The 16,775-nt window shown below is 43.5% G+C and overlaps 1 long non-coding RNA gene across 1 annotated transcript; it reads right to left on the bottom strand.

The window, feature by feature from the left end:
- Positions 1-1,292: 1,292 nt before the first annotated feature.
- Positions 1,293-11,487, bottom strand: LOC145515673 (uncharacterized). The gene is made up of 4 exons (XR_014060963.1): positions 11,351-11,487; positions 10,015-10,100; positions 5,963-6,130; positions 1,293-1,522 (listed from the first exon to the last, which is right to left on the bottom strand). It is a non-coding gene; the product is annotated as an uncharacterized LOC145515673 (long non-coding RNA).
- Between the last annotated feature and the right edge of the window lie 5,288 nt (positions 11,488-16,775).

The following is a 16,775-nucleotide window of genomic DNA, read 5'->3' as shown; positions in this document are numbered from 1 at the left end:
CTTTGCCCTCCTTTATTTTGTACTCCAAGACCAAACTTGCCTAATACTCCAGGTACCTCTTGAGTTTCTACTTTTGCATTCCAGTCCCCTATGATGAAAAGGACATCTTTCTTGGTGTTAGTTCTACACAGTCTTGTAGGTCATCATAGAACTGTTCAACTTCAGCTTCTTTGGCATTTGTGATTGGGACATAGACAGATTACTGTGATATTGAATGGTTGCCTTGAAAACGAACAGAGATCATTCTGTCATTTTTGAGATTGCACCCAAGTACTGCAATTTCAGACTCTTTTGCTGACTATGAGGGTTACTCCATCTCTTCTAAGGGATTCTTGCCCACAGTAGCAGATATAATGGTCATCCGATTTAAATTCGCCCATTCCGGTCCATTTTAGTTCACTGATTTCTAAAATGTCAGTGTTCACTCTTGTCACCTCCTGTTTGACCACTTCCAGTTTACCTTGATTCATGGACCTAACATTCCAGGTTTCTATGCAATATTGCTCTTAAAGCATTGGAGTTTACTTTTATCAGCAGTCTCATCCACAACAGGGCATTGTTTTCACTTTGGCTCAACCTCTTCATTCTTTCTGGAGCTATTAATTACCACCCTCCAAACAAGAACAACAACCAAACAGCTCTACAGACTGAGGGGGTAGTCAGTAGAACTCAGTCCATGAGTTGACAGCCCATAACATGGATAAAAATGTGAAGTTCTGAATCCCCAGGCACCCTAGGCATCTACAATACCTCGGGCACCAGAGTCAAGGATCAAGACGCAATCTGGCCTTCAAGGAGTGCACAGCCTACAAATAAATGTTGCGATGAAATGTAATACATGCATATGCAGCTTGCAAAGTGTTCATTGGCTGCTGGGGAACCATAAGGGAGGGATGCTTGAACCAACCTGGTGAAACAACCATCTAATTGACAGACTCTGTACTGAGCTCAGAATCCTTCCTCCCCTCCAGGGTTGGTCCATCACCTTCAGACAAAAGGGCACTCCCACTCAGTTCCTAGAGGCTCCTTGGCAGATCTTCGTGATAGTGATAGAGGGGTCCCCCCCAGGGCTGGGAGGAGGGTGAAGCAAATTTTAACAGTTCATCAAAAGCTTCAGAAATTGAGATTCGTATATTTCTTTAATTTAAAAAAATTTTATTTTTGGCTGCAGGATCTTAGTTTCCTGACCAGTAGTTGAACCCTCATCCCCTGCCATGGAAGCCTGGAGTCTTAACCACTGGACTGCCAGGGAAGTCTCTGAGATTCATATTTAAAAAAAAAATAATGGCAAATTATGGTCCATGGGTCAGCTGCCCGGTTTTATAAAGTTTTATTGGAAACAACATCAGGATTAGGGTAAGGTGAGTAAGGCAGTGTCATGAAAGTAAAGGTTTGAATCTTTACTTAAAATTCTGTTGACTTGCCTGGTTATCCTTTGGTTAACACTCCAAACTTCCACTGCAGGGTGCACAGGTTTGATCCCTGGTCGAGGGACTAAGATCCCACATGCTGTGAGGTACAACTAAAAAAAAAATTGTGATTTTTGTTCATCACTTTTTTGGCATTGTTTTTGTCTGTTTAATATATTATATTAAAACATTGGGGCTTCCCTGGTGGCTCAGATGAATAAAGAATCCACCTGCAATATGGGAGACCTGGGTTCGATCCCTGGGTTGGGAAGAACCTCTGGAGGAGGGAATGGCCACCCACTCCAGTATTTTTGCCTGGAGAATCCCCATGGACAGAGGAGCCTGGGGGTTACCGTCCATGGGGTCACAAAGAGTCGGACACAATTTCTTGGTGCCCATGTAAATTCTGTGCCCAAAGAGCGTGATCTTGGACTTCCTAGCCTCCGGAACTGTGAGAAACAGATATTTACTATTTAAGTCATCCACTCTATGATATTTTTTGTTGTAGCAGCCTAAATTGACTAAGACAGCTATTAGCTGAGGGTGAAGGGAGATGTGAAGTTACACAGTTGTTTTTGTGGGGAGAAGGATCAAAATCACATCAGAAAAGCATAGTAGCTTTGTTGAGTGGGCCTTGAATGCCGATCTGATGTTGCTGATGAAGAATTTAAAGGTAATCAATCTGCCAAGTGGTATGGTCTTTTTCTCCCACCATGCACAGTTTCAGTATAAGTTGAAACTAAGCAAATTGCTTAGTTTGGGGTCATCTAGGTTGGGGTGTCACAGAAGAGGAATGATGCTAAGTTAGAGAATTTGAGAGAGAATGAATGTCACACTGAATCACGGTGCCTGAGCAGGCCACCCCCTTCATGCCATATTATTTCTAATACTGCATAGCCTGATATTCTGAACAGGAGATTGGAGGCCAGTTTAATCACAGCCTGGTGTGGGCATTCTTTTTGCAAATTTAAGGTCTGAAGGAGGAAAGGATGAAAGAAAAAGTCTCTCCTGGCAATGGAAACATTTAATAAAGATTTTTCTCCCTTTTTGAGCTTTATGAGGATGTTTCTATTCATATTTGGAATAAAAAGAAAATGATCCCACTTCTTATAAGCTTGTCACTGTTTATGTCTTTCTTAAAAGAGCTTGGAATATTTCCCAAAGATGATATTGTACATCTTTATCTATCAATGAGTGAGTGTGAATTTATAAATTTAAAGTGGGGGAAATCGAGCAGTGAGATAACTTGCCTGATGTTACTAAGCCAAGAAGTTAGAGAGATGGGAAAAGAACCCAGATATTCAGCTTTCTAGTTTCTATTTACCAGCTCATGTTTCCATGGAGAAAAATTCAGAGAGTGCCAATCAAACAGATGCTGAGCCCACATTCTATTCCTAAAGATACATGGGGACCCTGTTCATCAAGGTTTGCAAAGCTTTCAGAGAGCTAGGAATGATTTTGGTGGGGGCGTGAGAGACAAGATAATTTTAATTCAGCTTTGGAAAGCACCATCCCACCTTGTTAGAAGCTGAATTCAGTGTCAGTTTGGTGTTTGCTCATCAGCCCAGTTCTCCACCATGTCAGCCCAATTCTCTAGGCAATCTTCTGCTTTTAACCACTTTCTCCTCTCTTTCCTTTCCATTAGGCAAATTCTACCTAGCTCCTCCTTCAAGAGAAGCTCTTCCAAAAGGCTTTCCCCTGAAACTTAGCTTCAGTGATCTCTCCTCATAAGTATTACCTTAATTGCCCTCTGTGCTTATTACAAAGGGCAAACATTTGCACTCCTTTTAGGGTGTGGTTGGAGGGTGGGATCTACTCAAAGGGTATGCTGAGAAATGTCTAACAGCCAGTACTGATTTTTTAATTTTTAAACCCTGATTTGGGGACTTTCCTGGTGGTCTAGTAGTTAGGAATCTGCATGCTGGTGCGAGGGACACAGGTTCACACTGTGGTCTGGGAATTAAGATCCCACATCCTGAGCAGCTACTAAGCCTGAGGGGCAACTAAGCCCATGTGCCACAACTGCAGAGCTTGTGCACCCTAGAATTCGAGCTCTGCAACAAGAGAAGCCACCACATTGAGAAAGCAGCCCCCGCTTACCACAACAGCAACAGAGACCAAGCACAGCCAAAGATAAATAAATAAATAAAATTAAAAAAAAATTTTTTTAAATAAATAAAGCCCTGATTTGTAAGGGTTTGCCAACTTCTATGGTGTAAATATGCTTATCATGGCCGATTGCAAGATACCAACATGACAACACCAAACTGGGAAGAAACGTGCGTTATTGGCTCTAGTGAGCTGGTACCAGTTGGCTCCAGCATGTCAATGGTGTATTAGAGATACATTTTGTGCCTCTTTAGATTTTCTTGGCTTCTCTCATCTCTTGAACTCACAGCTGCTTTCTTCATCTCAGCTGCTCCACTGACCCAATGGGTACTGCGTGGTTTTAATCAGCTGAGATTGACAAGATGCCTAATCAAGCCAGGTACCCTATTTGAAACTGATATTCATAGTCTGGGCTTCCCGGGGAATGCCAGTGGTAAAGAATCTGCTTGCCAACACAGGAGAAGCAAGAGATGCATGTTTGATCCCTGGGTCAGGAAGATCCCCTGGAGAAGGACACGGCAACTCACTTCAGTATTCTTGCCTGGAGAATCCCATGGACAGAGGAGCCTTGTGGGGTACAGTCCATGGGGCTGCAAAGAGTTAGACATGACTGAACACACACACACACATACATTCATAGTTGATGCCTATTCTGAACTCCCTTGCTCCACAGTTGTTCCACAGCACTTAAAACTTTCTTTTTTATTTCATATAGTTTACTCATTCGATTTATTGTTTTTTTCTGTCTCTCTCAAATAGAATGCCCCCAGAAAGGTAGGGTTTTTTTCTATTTTGTTTATAAGGTACCCCAAAACCTTTGAACGGTGCTTTGAACAGAGGTAGGGCTCAATACATACTTGTTGAATGAAGGAATGAATGAGAAACAGTGGATTATACCCTCTTACTCCCCACCAAGAACCTAGGATGATACAGATAACTAAGGACTAAATAAATTCTTGTTGGTCAGTTGACTTCCGAGAAGTTGGAGAGAGAGTCCTTGATGATTAAAGTGGAAACAGACAGTTTCCATTAGACTCTGAAACTGTTCTCTGCTAGCAACTGCACAATTCTTCAGCAGGGGAAAGCCAGTGCCTTCTCAGTATTAGAGAACTTGGCACACAGTTCTTATTCACAGTGTGATTAAAGCATTATGGGAACCCCCCCCAGGAATGGGAGAAAGAATTCATTAAGGTCTCATCAATTTAAATTTGTTTTCAGGAAGCAAAAATCAATCTGTCATTCTTAAAACTCACTTGGGCTTGCACACTGAATGGTTCCATCCTGCAGAATCTGCCTGCCGCTGAACTGATTAGATCTAGTAATTGGGCATGCTGGATTTGGTTCACACAACCCCAGCAGAGTATCTGAGGCCATGCCAGGCTTGGAGCAGGAGGGCTGTATTTCTCCAGACAAGAGGCATAGATGATGAAGGATAACCTTGAATTGATGAATCATTTCCGTTTTTAGGTTTTTATATATTTATTTATTTATTAGTGGCACAGGGGCTTAGTTGCTTTGTGGCACGTGGGATCTTAGTTCCCCAACCAGGGACTGAATCCACATCCCTTGCATTGCAAGGCGGATTCTTAACCACTGGACCATCAGGGAAGTTTCTTTTATTTATTTTTAAAGATTATCATCTTTAGGGTTTTTGGTTTTGTTTGGGGCGGGGGATGGGGGACCTGAGCTGCTGCAGTGAATATGGGATACTAGTTCCCTGACCAGGGATGGAACCAGCACCCTTGCAGCAAAAGCATGAAGTCTTAACCACTAGACCACCAGGGAAGTTGTGATCTCACTATTTTAAAAAATTTTTTTCAGTGTTTATTTTTTTTGAGTAACTAATAATTATCAAAGAGTATGATTGTACAATATTGAGAAGTATAGAACAAAATACGATTATTGGAGAACAAGTGCTCTACAATGTTGTGTCAGCCTCTGCCACACAGAATTGGTCACAGGTATACATATGTCCCCTTCCTCCTGAACCGCCCTCCCATCTCCCACTCCATTATTTATCTATGTTTATTTCTATTTTTGGCTGTGCTGGGTCTTTGTTGCTTCCAGGGCTTCTCCCCTGTTGCAGTGAGCCGGGGGCCACTCTCTACTTTCTCTGCATGAGCTTCTCTTGTGGAGCGTGGGCTCTAGGGTGCTCAGCCTTCAGTAGTCATGTCAAGTTGGCTCAGCAGCCATGGCTCCCAGGCTCCAGAGCACAGTCTCAGTAGTTGAGGAGCATATGCCCAGCTGCCCGAGGCATGTGAGATCTTATTCCCAGACCAGGGATCGAATCTGTATCTTCTGGCATGGGCAGAGGAACTCTCCACCACTGAGCCACCAGGGAAGCCCCCAACTCCATTTTTTTTTAAATGAGGAAACTGATACCCAAGATTGCACAGCTAGTCAATGGCAGACAGGACATAGACTCAAGTCTTCCAACTTCCCACCTGCACTGTCCAATGCATTGCACAGATGTTGTCAGGGAGAGGTTGGAAAAGGGCCACCCATGTTGTGGTGAGAGTCATCAACAGTGTCGCAGGCCATTCAGGGTGAAGGACAGCTGTTCGTTTGTTGCTCAAAAATGCAGTCAACCATTATTTAGTGACCTGTGTGGGCTAAAGGTGGGGAGAAAATAAACAGGCAATTCTAACAGTAGGATCATTGTATCATGAAGAGACTATGGTTCTGGGAGAGTAAATTGGAGCAAATACCTAATCTAGCTTGGGGACAGTTAGGTACACTTCCTGGAGGAGGTGTCATCCAAGTTAAGAACTAAAGGACAAGCATGAGAGGATTGGCCAGGTGAGATGGTTTTAGAAGAATGTACAGGACACAGAGGCTAGAGAAAGCAGAGAAACTAAAAGTCACCTGAGCTTGGGAATTGGCTCTGTTCATACCCTAAATGACTTTGTAATCTAATTAAGAGTGTTGGACTTTAGCCTGAGGGCAATGCAAAGCCCTCAGGGAAATTACCTGATTGGACATGCATCTTGGACTGATGGCTCTGGCTGCAGTGTGGAGAATGGATTGGCTAGGGACAGGGCCAGAGGCCAGAAGACTAGGTGGGGAGGCTTTGCAGTCATCTGGGGAAGAGACACTGATGGGATGGGACAGGGTGGAAGAAGTGGACTGATTAGAGAGCAGTTAGGGAGTAATATGGTGGAACAGTTAGAACTTGGTGATTGCTTGGATGGAGGAGAGAGAAATGGAGATTAAGGCCTGTTGACTGAAGGAGGGGCAGGCTTGTCAGAGTGAGACAGAAAGGGCGGGAGACAGACATTCAGGTGTAATAATACCAGGTAGTCTTTCTTCAGCACTTCTGTGGGCCACAGGCTATACCTGTATTGTCTCATTTAATCATCACAGAAATAACTCCTATTTTTTTAATTTAAAAAAATTAGAATTATTTTCTGTTAATATACATTTATTATTTTGTCAGGGCATAGATACTTAAGTTGGTTGGTCCTAATTTAAAAGAAAATATTTTTATTGAGATATAGTTGATTTACAATGTTGTATTAGTTTCAGGTACACAGTAAAAAAATATATATATAATTTTTTTATACTCTCATCTATATAGATTATTACAGCATATTGAGTATAGTTTCTTGTACTGTACAGTAGGTCCTTGTGGCATGTGGGATCTTAGTTCCCTGGCTAGGGATTGAACCCAGGCCTCCCTGCATTGGAAGTGCAGAGTCTTAACCATGGGACCACCAGGGAAGTCCCAATAACTCCCATTTCTGAGCCCTGGTACCATATACCAGGCACCATGCCACGGGCTTTGCATGAACTGACTTATTCACAGTTACTTTAAGAGTTGGGTTGTTATTTTCCCCCACTTTACCCATGAGGAGATTGACTTTCAGAGAGGTTCAATAATATACCCAAGTCCCAAGTTCAGCAGCAGCATAGTTGACACTAGAACTATGGCAGAGCCCTTGCTTTGATTCACTGACTAGACTGCCTCCATGTTAAAGATTTAGACCTACGAGGTCCTAAGACAGTATGTCTAAGACTGAAGCTCAGGTGAGAAACAGGAGCTGGAAATACAAACATGTGATTTCTCAGCTTAGGGATGATATTTAAAGCCACAAAGGTGACTAAGCCATGCAGGCTAAGAAAAAAAAGAGGGCTGTGGGCAGAACTCTGAGGAAGCCCAAACATCCACAGACTGGTGGACCAAGAGCCTGCCTGCAGCAGGGGCTGGACATGGAAAGTTGAGGTGGGGAGACTTCTTACATGTGTGTGGCCTCCGGTGATTTTGCCAGGAGGACCTTGAGGAAGATGAGGAGGTAAACAGCAGTGTGGAGGCGACCTTGGCAAGAGGGGAATCAGCAGTGCTGAGAGGGCTCCGGAAGTGAAGGGGAGTGAGGAGGAGAGGGAAGAGACTTCTGTCACTGGTCCTAGAACTCTCAGTATGAAGAGTGGCTGCTTGTTCACCTGAGGAGGATGTGGGCTGGAAGGGATGGCTTTTTCTGGGAGAGGAGATTTGAGCCTGTGGGAAAGCTGGTAGGAAGGAGTTAGTTAGAGGGAAGCTGAAGACAGGGAAGAAAGATGCTTGAGAGGTGGGCAGGTCTGATCCAGGGTTCAGGTCCTTTTAAATTTTTTATAAAAAGTTTAAGATTTTTTTAATGTGGACCATTTTAAAAGTCTTTATTGAATTTGTTACAATATTGCTTTTGTCTTGGTCTCTGGGCTGACCGCCATGTAGGATCTTAGCTCCCTGACCAGGGATCACCTGCTTTGGAAGGTGAAGTCTTCCACCGGACCACGGGATCACCAGGAAAGTCAGGTCCTTTTTGAAAAGACATAGTCCTTGAGTGTCTACTCCATTGAGAGTTGTGTGTGTGTTTAGTCACTCAGTCATGTCCAACTCTTTGTGACCCCATGGACTGTAGCCTGTTAGTCTCCTCTGTCCATGGGATTCTCCAGGCCAGAATACTGGAGTGGATTGCCATGCCCTCCCCCAGGGGATCTTCCCAACCCAGGGATTGAATCCAGGTCTCCCACGTTGCAGGTGGATTCTCTCATGTCTGAGTCACAAGGAAGCCCCCATGGAGGGCTGGGTCTTGGATAACGTACCTCTCCACTTCTTCCACTGTAACTGCGTGGGAAGGTTTCAGATGAATGGGGAGGAGGATGAGAGCACCGTGCAAGGTGTGGGAAGGGAGGAACTGAGGATGACTGATCCCTAGTGTTGAAGGAGGTGTGAGGGAACTGGGTAAGGGTGGAAACAGCCTCTGTGGTCACTGGAAAGCAGAAGGAACGCTGGATGTGCCAAGGGGCCATGTCAGAACACCAGGATGCTCCTGTCTGGTGGTAACCATCAGTAGCACTCGGCTGCCTGAGTGATGGTCAGGTGGATGGTTAGTTTGAACCAAAGCTATTCTTTCTTTCCCCTTCAGGTGGGAGCAATAAAGGGATGTCAGGACCAAAGAATGAGGAGATTAACAAGAGACTAGATGAAGTGATGGATGAGATGGAGTCTATTAACAGAATATAAGTGGAAGGAAGTGAAAATGGACTGGGGAAATAGAAATTAGAAATTTCAAGAGATTAAAAATCTCGGTGAATCTAAGAACAGGTGTAGTGGGAATAACGAAAAGCAGTCATTTAAAATATATCTACAAATTCTTTGGCATTCCCATCAAAAGGGGAGCCTTATTTTCCCCTCTCCTTGACCATGGGCTGGACCTAATGTTTCTCTTCTAACAGATAGAAAAAAAGCAGAAGATGCTAAATTACAAAAGTGCTGTATCTTTCTTGTGCTTTGCCCTCTCTTGGCACGTTTGCTTTGTGCAACTGAGTTGCCATGTCTTAAGGACACTCAAGAATCCTACTGAAAAACAAAGAGGGATTTCCCTTGGAGGTCTGGTGGTTAACACTCTGAGCTTCCACTGCAAGGGTTGTGAGTTCCATCCCTGGTTGGAGAACTAAGATCCCACATGCCGCTTGGCAGACCAAAATATTTTTAAAAAGGAAAAAGAATAAAGAATTCCTATGGAGAGGGCCACGTGGTTAGGAACAGAGGTCCCTGCCAACCACCCACATGAATGAGCCTGCCTGGTAAGGAAGTGATTTACCTAGGAGGTAGATGCTCCAGTTCTGCTGAGCATCTTGGCTGTAGCCTCTAGAGAGACTTTAAGCCAGGACCACCCCGCTAAGCTGCTCCTGGGTTCCTGACTCTTAGCAACTGGTGCAGTAATAAATTTGTGTTGTTTTAAGCTGCTCATTTTCAGGTAATTGGTTTTGCTGCCATAGATATAGTCACTCACAACTAGGAGGATAAGAAGGATAACAGTATGTTTGCATGTCAGACTTCAGAGATGGAACAGTTGGGGATTCATGGCAATGGATGTCTGAGGGGATAAAAAGGGTGGACACTGAGGCTGAGAATTCCAAGAAATTGAGGTGTTGGCCAGGTTATCTAAATAGGTACTGAAATTATCCAAATAAAGGCCGAACTCAATTTAAAGACAAGGACTATGGGACTTACCTGGTGGGTCTAGTGGTTAAGACTTCATGCTTCCACTGCAGGGAGCACAGGTTCAATCCCTGGTCGGGGAACTAAGGTCCCACATGCTATGTGATATGGCCAAAAAAAAAAAAAGAGAGAGGGAGAGAAAGAAAAAAAGAAAAATTAATAAAAAATAACTATGTAGCATAGGATAGCTCTTGAATGAGCAAGGGATGTGGGAAGATGTTGTCAGTGAGTGGGGGCAGATGACACGGGCAGGAATCTTTACACAGAAGTGTGAGATTCATGATCTGAAAGCAACACAAGCTAGTGAGGAGAATTCTAGACTTTCTCTGGATTCCAGGTCCTCGTGGTGTGACAGTATGAACTCTGCACTTAGGAAAGATTTGGAGATAGCTAGGTGATACTGGGTTGGCCAAAAAGGTCATCTGAGTTTTCCGTAAGCTCTAATGGAAAGCCCTAACAAACTTTTTAGCCAACCCAATACCTAAAGCCAAGAAGAAATGGGGATCAACTCAAGCAAGAGGCTGAGTATAAATGTAGGAAAGTATGTTAACCATGGCGTGTGGATGCTGAGAGGAACAGTAAATGGTTGGAAAGAAAGGGAGTAGAGGGGTGTGTGCTGGTATGTGTGTGTGCATGCATGCTGGAGGACCGGGGAGGAAGCGTTGGAATTAAATCTGAAGCACACAAAGGAGGATTCAGGCAAGGTTAATTGCCTGGCTCATGAGTTTTCCAGGCTCTCCCTCCAGTGCTTGTCACAGCACTAATTCAATTTATCACTAGTTCATGCCTATCATATGCGCATAGCTGGAGTCTCACAAACACAGAGACTCTGTATGTTAAACATGGCATTTGGGTCACACTCATTGAAGACCCTGAGATTATTTTCTGAGTTAAAATTAAATTTGAAGTTTCTTTATTTTTCACACATAAAATATTGTTCTTGCAAAAGTGCAATTGATTCCTCATGTTGTTGGAAAGAATATAGCTAGAAAACATCTCTAAAGACAATGCTCCAATTCTGTACAGATAGATAACAAACATTTGTGGCTATGTGATTGGGTTTTTTTTTTTTTTGGTTGGAGAGGTTATTCTATTTCTTTTCGTAAAAATTTTTTTAAAATGCACTTTCTATTCCTGAAGATTTCCTATAGAAAATAATTTAGTGGGACTTATTTAGGTTTTGTAAAACAAGTGAAAGCTGCCTAAATATATGCTGATGTAACAGGAAAGTTCTTCTAAGTTGGAATTATAAAGATGGTAATTTAAAATCCTACAAAGAATGGTTATGTCCATATATAATATATGAAAACGGATATTATTTTAAAGGTAGGAAAACACATAAACTTACAGAAGTTTCTCTAGGCCCCAGATGACAGTTCTGAAAACGAATAAAAGATAGGAGATAAGGAAGGGAGGTTACTTCGTGTTCACTTAACATGTGAAAACAGCTAGAACTAAAGAATCCATTGAGCGTTTTCTGAAACCAGAACAATGTAGCATTCTAGATGCTGTGACATCATTTTTTAAAAATAGCTGCTTTCACCAACAGATAGCAGTTTATAATGAAAACGTTTTTTCATTTCTTTGGGGAAGAGGGAGGGGAACTCTGGGAGAAAGGGTGACTAGTGATGAAGTGAGATAAATGTCCTAATTGTCCCCAGTCTCCACGTAAATAGAAATGTAACTGGCACCAAGCTGCAAGGTCACGTGCACTTTCTCTCATGAAAATATTAAGCAAAGACACCATTCGATTGTTTGCTGTTATGACCGGTAAGTCATTAACATGGTGAATTTTATTATTAGCCTGCTTTTAACAGATTAGAAGCAGTCAACAAAAAAGAAGACAAAAATCTCCCTGAATGCTTCCATGATGACTCTGATAAAAGGTGCTAAAGATGTGGTCTCCAGAGGCATCCTGGGGCCAGGGCTGTGATGTTGAGCATGCGCAGATGGGTGGTACCCACTCAGGGCTGGCCTGAACCTGCTGGGTTGACCGTAGCTCCGCTTCCAGAGTCCCTCTGCACCCCACACAGTCTTCTGTCCCTCGGGATATAAAACTTTATTGCTTTCAGTCACAGAGAAATCTTGTTGCCCACGATGTGCTGGGAAAGTTGGCTCTTGAGAAAGTTTCAGCAGCATAAATGGAAGATTTTCAAGCTTCCCAAAGGGAAATGAGTTGGGAAGAGTTGTGTACAGTGGCCTCTTGGGAGCCAGACTGTGGACAGGCTCCAGGACACGCCACCTGCTGTGCCCACTCCACCCCCATACACTCCTTCCTGCCAGATGCAGCTCTGAGTCCATGATCAACGTCTTGTTTATAAGACTAGAACTCCCTTCAAAATATAAGTCTCTCTGAAAAAGCTGGGAGTGTGTTCTCCTCTTCTTCCTCCCCTTCTTCCTTCTCCTTCTTCCCCTCCTCTTCTTCCCCCTCCTATTCTTCTTTCTTTCTCTCTTTCAGAAACTTTCCACAACAACTCTCCTGCACATTGTACCAGGCCCTAGGATACAAAGACTAACCAGGATTCACCTGTGACAGTAGGAAGATGTGGTTTAGCTGATGGAGAGCGATGGAAGAAGGCTTTCAACATTTACCTCTTCAGTGATAGAAAGTGGCACAGGGCACAGTTGGACGCAGAGGAGAGTGGTTGATTCTATGCAATACAGGAGTGAATACATAAGGAAAGGCCCAGGAAGATGCTGGCGTTGGACTGCAATCATCAGAAGTGTCCACGTTTGAATTTGTGTTTAAGATTGAATTCAGGTCAAGTAAAGGCTAAACAGGCTTCCCCGATGGTGCAAGTGGTAAAGAATCTGCCTGCAATGCAGGAGACCTGCCAAGGAGCAGCTAAGCCCGTGCACCGCAACTATTGAGCCTGTGCTCTAGAGCCCATGTGCTACAATGACTGAAGCCCACACACCTAGAGCCTGTGCTCTGCAACAAGAGAAGCCACCATAATGAGAAGCCTGAGCACCACAACTGGGGAGTAGACCCGCTTACCACAGCTAGAAAAAAGCCCATGCAGCAACGAAGACCCAGCAGAGCCAAAAATCAATACATATAAAGAAAGCAGGTGTTTAAAAAAAATAAATAAGTAAAATCTGTAAAATTAAAACACAGGCACTGTATTTAGTAAAAGGAACTCCTGAATCAGTGGACTTGTGCAGTTCAAACCTGTGTTGTTCAATGCTCTCTGGACTGCCTCAAATAATGTCACAGTATAGGACATAACTGAACATGTTTGGGGAGTTCAATCAGGGTAAGTGAGTGGCTTAAACCATCACCTGTGCCCTCCAAAAGCCATGGGCTTGGACATCAATCATGTATTGGCAGAGTGGTCACATGTTCTGTGTGTGCAGCCTGTGTCAGGCAGGCCATGCCAGCTTGGTGAGAGGTCATTAGCTATATGTGTAATTGTAAATGCACCATGAAGAAATTTTCTGTAACCAGTTCCAGTCATAATTGGATTAGATACTTATTTAGTGCATATTTCAATAAAGTCACAATGTTAACTTTCCATTCAAGGGGACAAAACTGCTTTGTAGCCATCAAATGACACTACATTAAACTGGCATTGAAGGTTGACCACTGGCAGAGTTTTGAATGTGAAGCCATGGAGTCAGATTCTCTTGAAACAAAGCTTGGAAATTATTAATGCCATTTCATACAACCTATTATACAAATAGATGTTCTCTGCCTCACCAAAGACAAAATACAGAATATCTGAAATACAGAGCAGGACCTGAGGCTATAGGGCCTTAATATTAACATGTGTGAGTTAATCTGGTACAACACGAATATTAAATATTCTAGAATATTAAAATGATGCTGTTAGTTTAAGTACTAAAACCTAGACAGCATATTAAAAAGCAGAAACATCACTTTGCAGACCAAGGTCTGTATAGTCAAAACTATGGTTTTTCCAGTAGTCATGTATGGATATAAGAGTTGGACCCCAAAGAAGGCTGAGCGCCAAAGACTTGATGCTTTTGAATTATGGTGCTGGAGAAGACTCTTGAGAGTCCCTTGGACAACAAGGAGATCAAACCACTTAATTCTAAAGGAAATTAGTCCTGAATATTCATTGGAAGGACGGATGCTGAAACTGAAGCTCCAATACTTTGGTCACCTGATGTGAAGAGCTGACTCATTAGAAAAGATCCTGATTCTGAGAAAGATGGAAGGCAGGAGGAGAATGGGAACAGAGGATGAGATGGTGGGATGGCATCACCGACTCAATGGACATGAACTTGGGCAAACTCTGGGAGATGGTGAAGGACAGGGAAGCCTGGCGTGTTGCAGCCCATGGGGTTGCAGAGTCAGACATGACTGAGCCACTGAACAAATTGGTTTTGTATTTTGGTTTGGACTCAGTGTATACATTTGCCTTGGTTATATAATGGTATGAGGCATAAAAAATTTATTTCCCTTAGTTTAATATTGCAAATTCCAACTTCTATCTCACCCTTTAATAAAGGTTTTTGGTTTGTTTTGGTTTTTTTGGTTTTGTTTTGTTTTTTATTTGAAGTGAGCCATTTTTTAAGTCTTTATTGAATTTGTTACAACTTTGTTTTGTTTTTTGGCCTTGAGGCATGTAGGATCTTAGCTTCTCAACCAGGTGTTGAACCCACATATCCTGCATTGGAAGGCAAAATCTTAACCAATGGATCACCAGGGAAGTCCCACATTTCTGGTTTTTACAGTTTTTCTGATTCCTGAAAACTGAGATTTTAACACTCAGTTAAGATGACTTGTGGGCATCCAGAACATGGTTCATTTCTTTGTGACTGTTTTCTCTTTCCCTAGTGCTTATCTGCTATCCCCAAAGGCAGTGGCTTTCAGTTTCCTGTAGTGATTGTTTAGATAAGCACTTAGAAATGCCTTTAGGCTGCAAGCAGTAGAGAACCCAACTCCCAGCTACCAGGGAGTATGGGAAGGCAAGTGTTTTTAGTTGAGGGTGATGTTGAAGAAAGTGAAAATGAAAGTGATAGTCACTCAGTCCTGTCTAACTGTTTGTGACCCCATGGACTGTAGCCCGCCAGGCTCCTCTATCCATGGGATTTTCCAGGCACGAATACTGGAGTGGGTTGCCATTCCCTTCTCCAGGGGATCTTCCTGACCCAGGGATCAAACCTGAGTCTCCTGCATTGCAGGCAGATTCTTTACTGTTTGAGACACCAGTGAAGCTCCAGGGGAATGTGCACATAGAGGAAAGACCACGTGAGGACACAGTGGGAGGGCACCTATCCGGAAGCCAAGGAGAGCCAACCCTACCAGCACCTTGACCATGAACTTCCAGCCTCCAGAACTGTGAGAACATAGCTCTCTGCTGTTCAGCCCACTGAGTGTGGTATTTTGTTACAGCAGCCAGAGTAGACTAAGGCAACCTGGGCCCCTGAGTAAGTAGGGGCTGGTTAGACCACCGGGTTGCTGGAGGGCATTGTAAACAGAGGGGAAAAAAAAATAAATAGAGGAAAGAGCATCTGGTTGAATCCTCATAGCAACAGATAAAAGGTTTATAATCGAATCTACAATAATGGTTAGGAGTGTGGGCTCTGGAGTCAAAACGGTGGGACTCAATCTTGGGAAAGTTACTTGACTCAGTTTTCTTTTTTAAAAATATAATTTTATTTATTTATTTATGGCTGTGCTGGGTCTTCGTTGCTACAAGCAGGCTTTTCTCTAGTTGCAGTGCTTAGGCTTCTCATCTCAGTGGCTTTTCTTGTGGCACACAGGCTCTAGGGCCTTCAGGCTCAGTAGTTGTGGCTTGCTGGCTCCAGAGCTCAGGCTCAGTAGCTGTAGCACACTGGCTTAGCTGTTCCATGGCGTGTGGGATCTTCCTGGACCAGGGATTGAACCCGTGTCTCCTGCATTGGCAGGTGGATTCTTTACCACTGAGCCCCCAGAAAGCCCATGTGACTGTTTTCAATTCTATCAAGTGCAGTTAATAGTCGATTCCATGGTAGGGTCGTTGGAGGGAGGGTTCGAGTGCTTCACTGTAAAGTATGTGACTGGCACAGAGTGTTGAAATTGCTAAAAATAAAAATGTTAGAAGTTGCTTCTTATCTGAGAATCACTCATAGCCTCAAAGTTTTGTTGGAATGTTACCTACAGTGGCAAGTCTTCACTGGTTCCACTGCAACCTGCGTAAAATCATTCCCTCCTCCCCCCCCCTTATTGGGAAGTAAGACCATCTGTTTCTCAAATCTGTATTCTCCATGTCGTGTTACTGAGGGTTTGGATTCTGTCCTAACATCTTCTGTTATAGGCCATGGAAACCTATCATTTGAAAAACAGAAGTAAAATTAGGCTTTTGGGGAGTGAGGACTGGTTGTTGTTGTTATTCAGTCGCTCAGTCATGTCAGACTCTTTACGACCTGATGGACTGCAACATGCCAGGCTTCCCTGTCTGTCACTATCTCCCAGAGTTTGCTCGAACTCATGTCCATCGAGTTGGTGATGCCATCCAACCATCTCATGCATAGAAACCATGATAGTTTGCGGGAGCTGGACAAGAAGAGGGGACTCCTGCTCTGAGGGGGGGTTGGATCTCCTCTTCCTGAGCTCTCATGGTCTAGGAAGTGCCAGGGACCTGGAAAAGAGCCATTCTGGGGATACCACTAACTTCCAAGAGCAGGAGGGCACTTGGAGAAGGTACCGCCCTGTGACACCAGGAGATTCAGAAGCTGATAAATGAACAGAAATCCAACAGGAAGGTGGTGCTGATGGGTGGTGAGCCAGGCTGGAGTGGTTTCATGTCCCCAAATTAGGGACT

Source organism: Giraffa tippelskirchi, chromosome 1 (assembly GCF_054371585.1).
Source record: "Giraffa tippelskirchi isolate mGirTip1 chromosome 1, T2T-mGirTip1v1.2.pri, whole genome shotgun sequence".
In the NCBI taxonomy this organism is placed as follows: Eukaryota; Metazoa; Chordata; class Mammalia; order Artiodactyla; family Giraffidae; genus Giraffa; species Giraffa tippelskirchi.
This window is presented reverse-complemented; position numbering and strand designations above follow the sequence as displayed.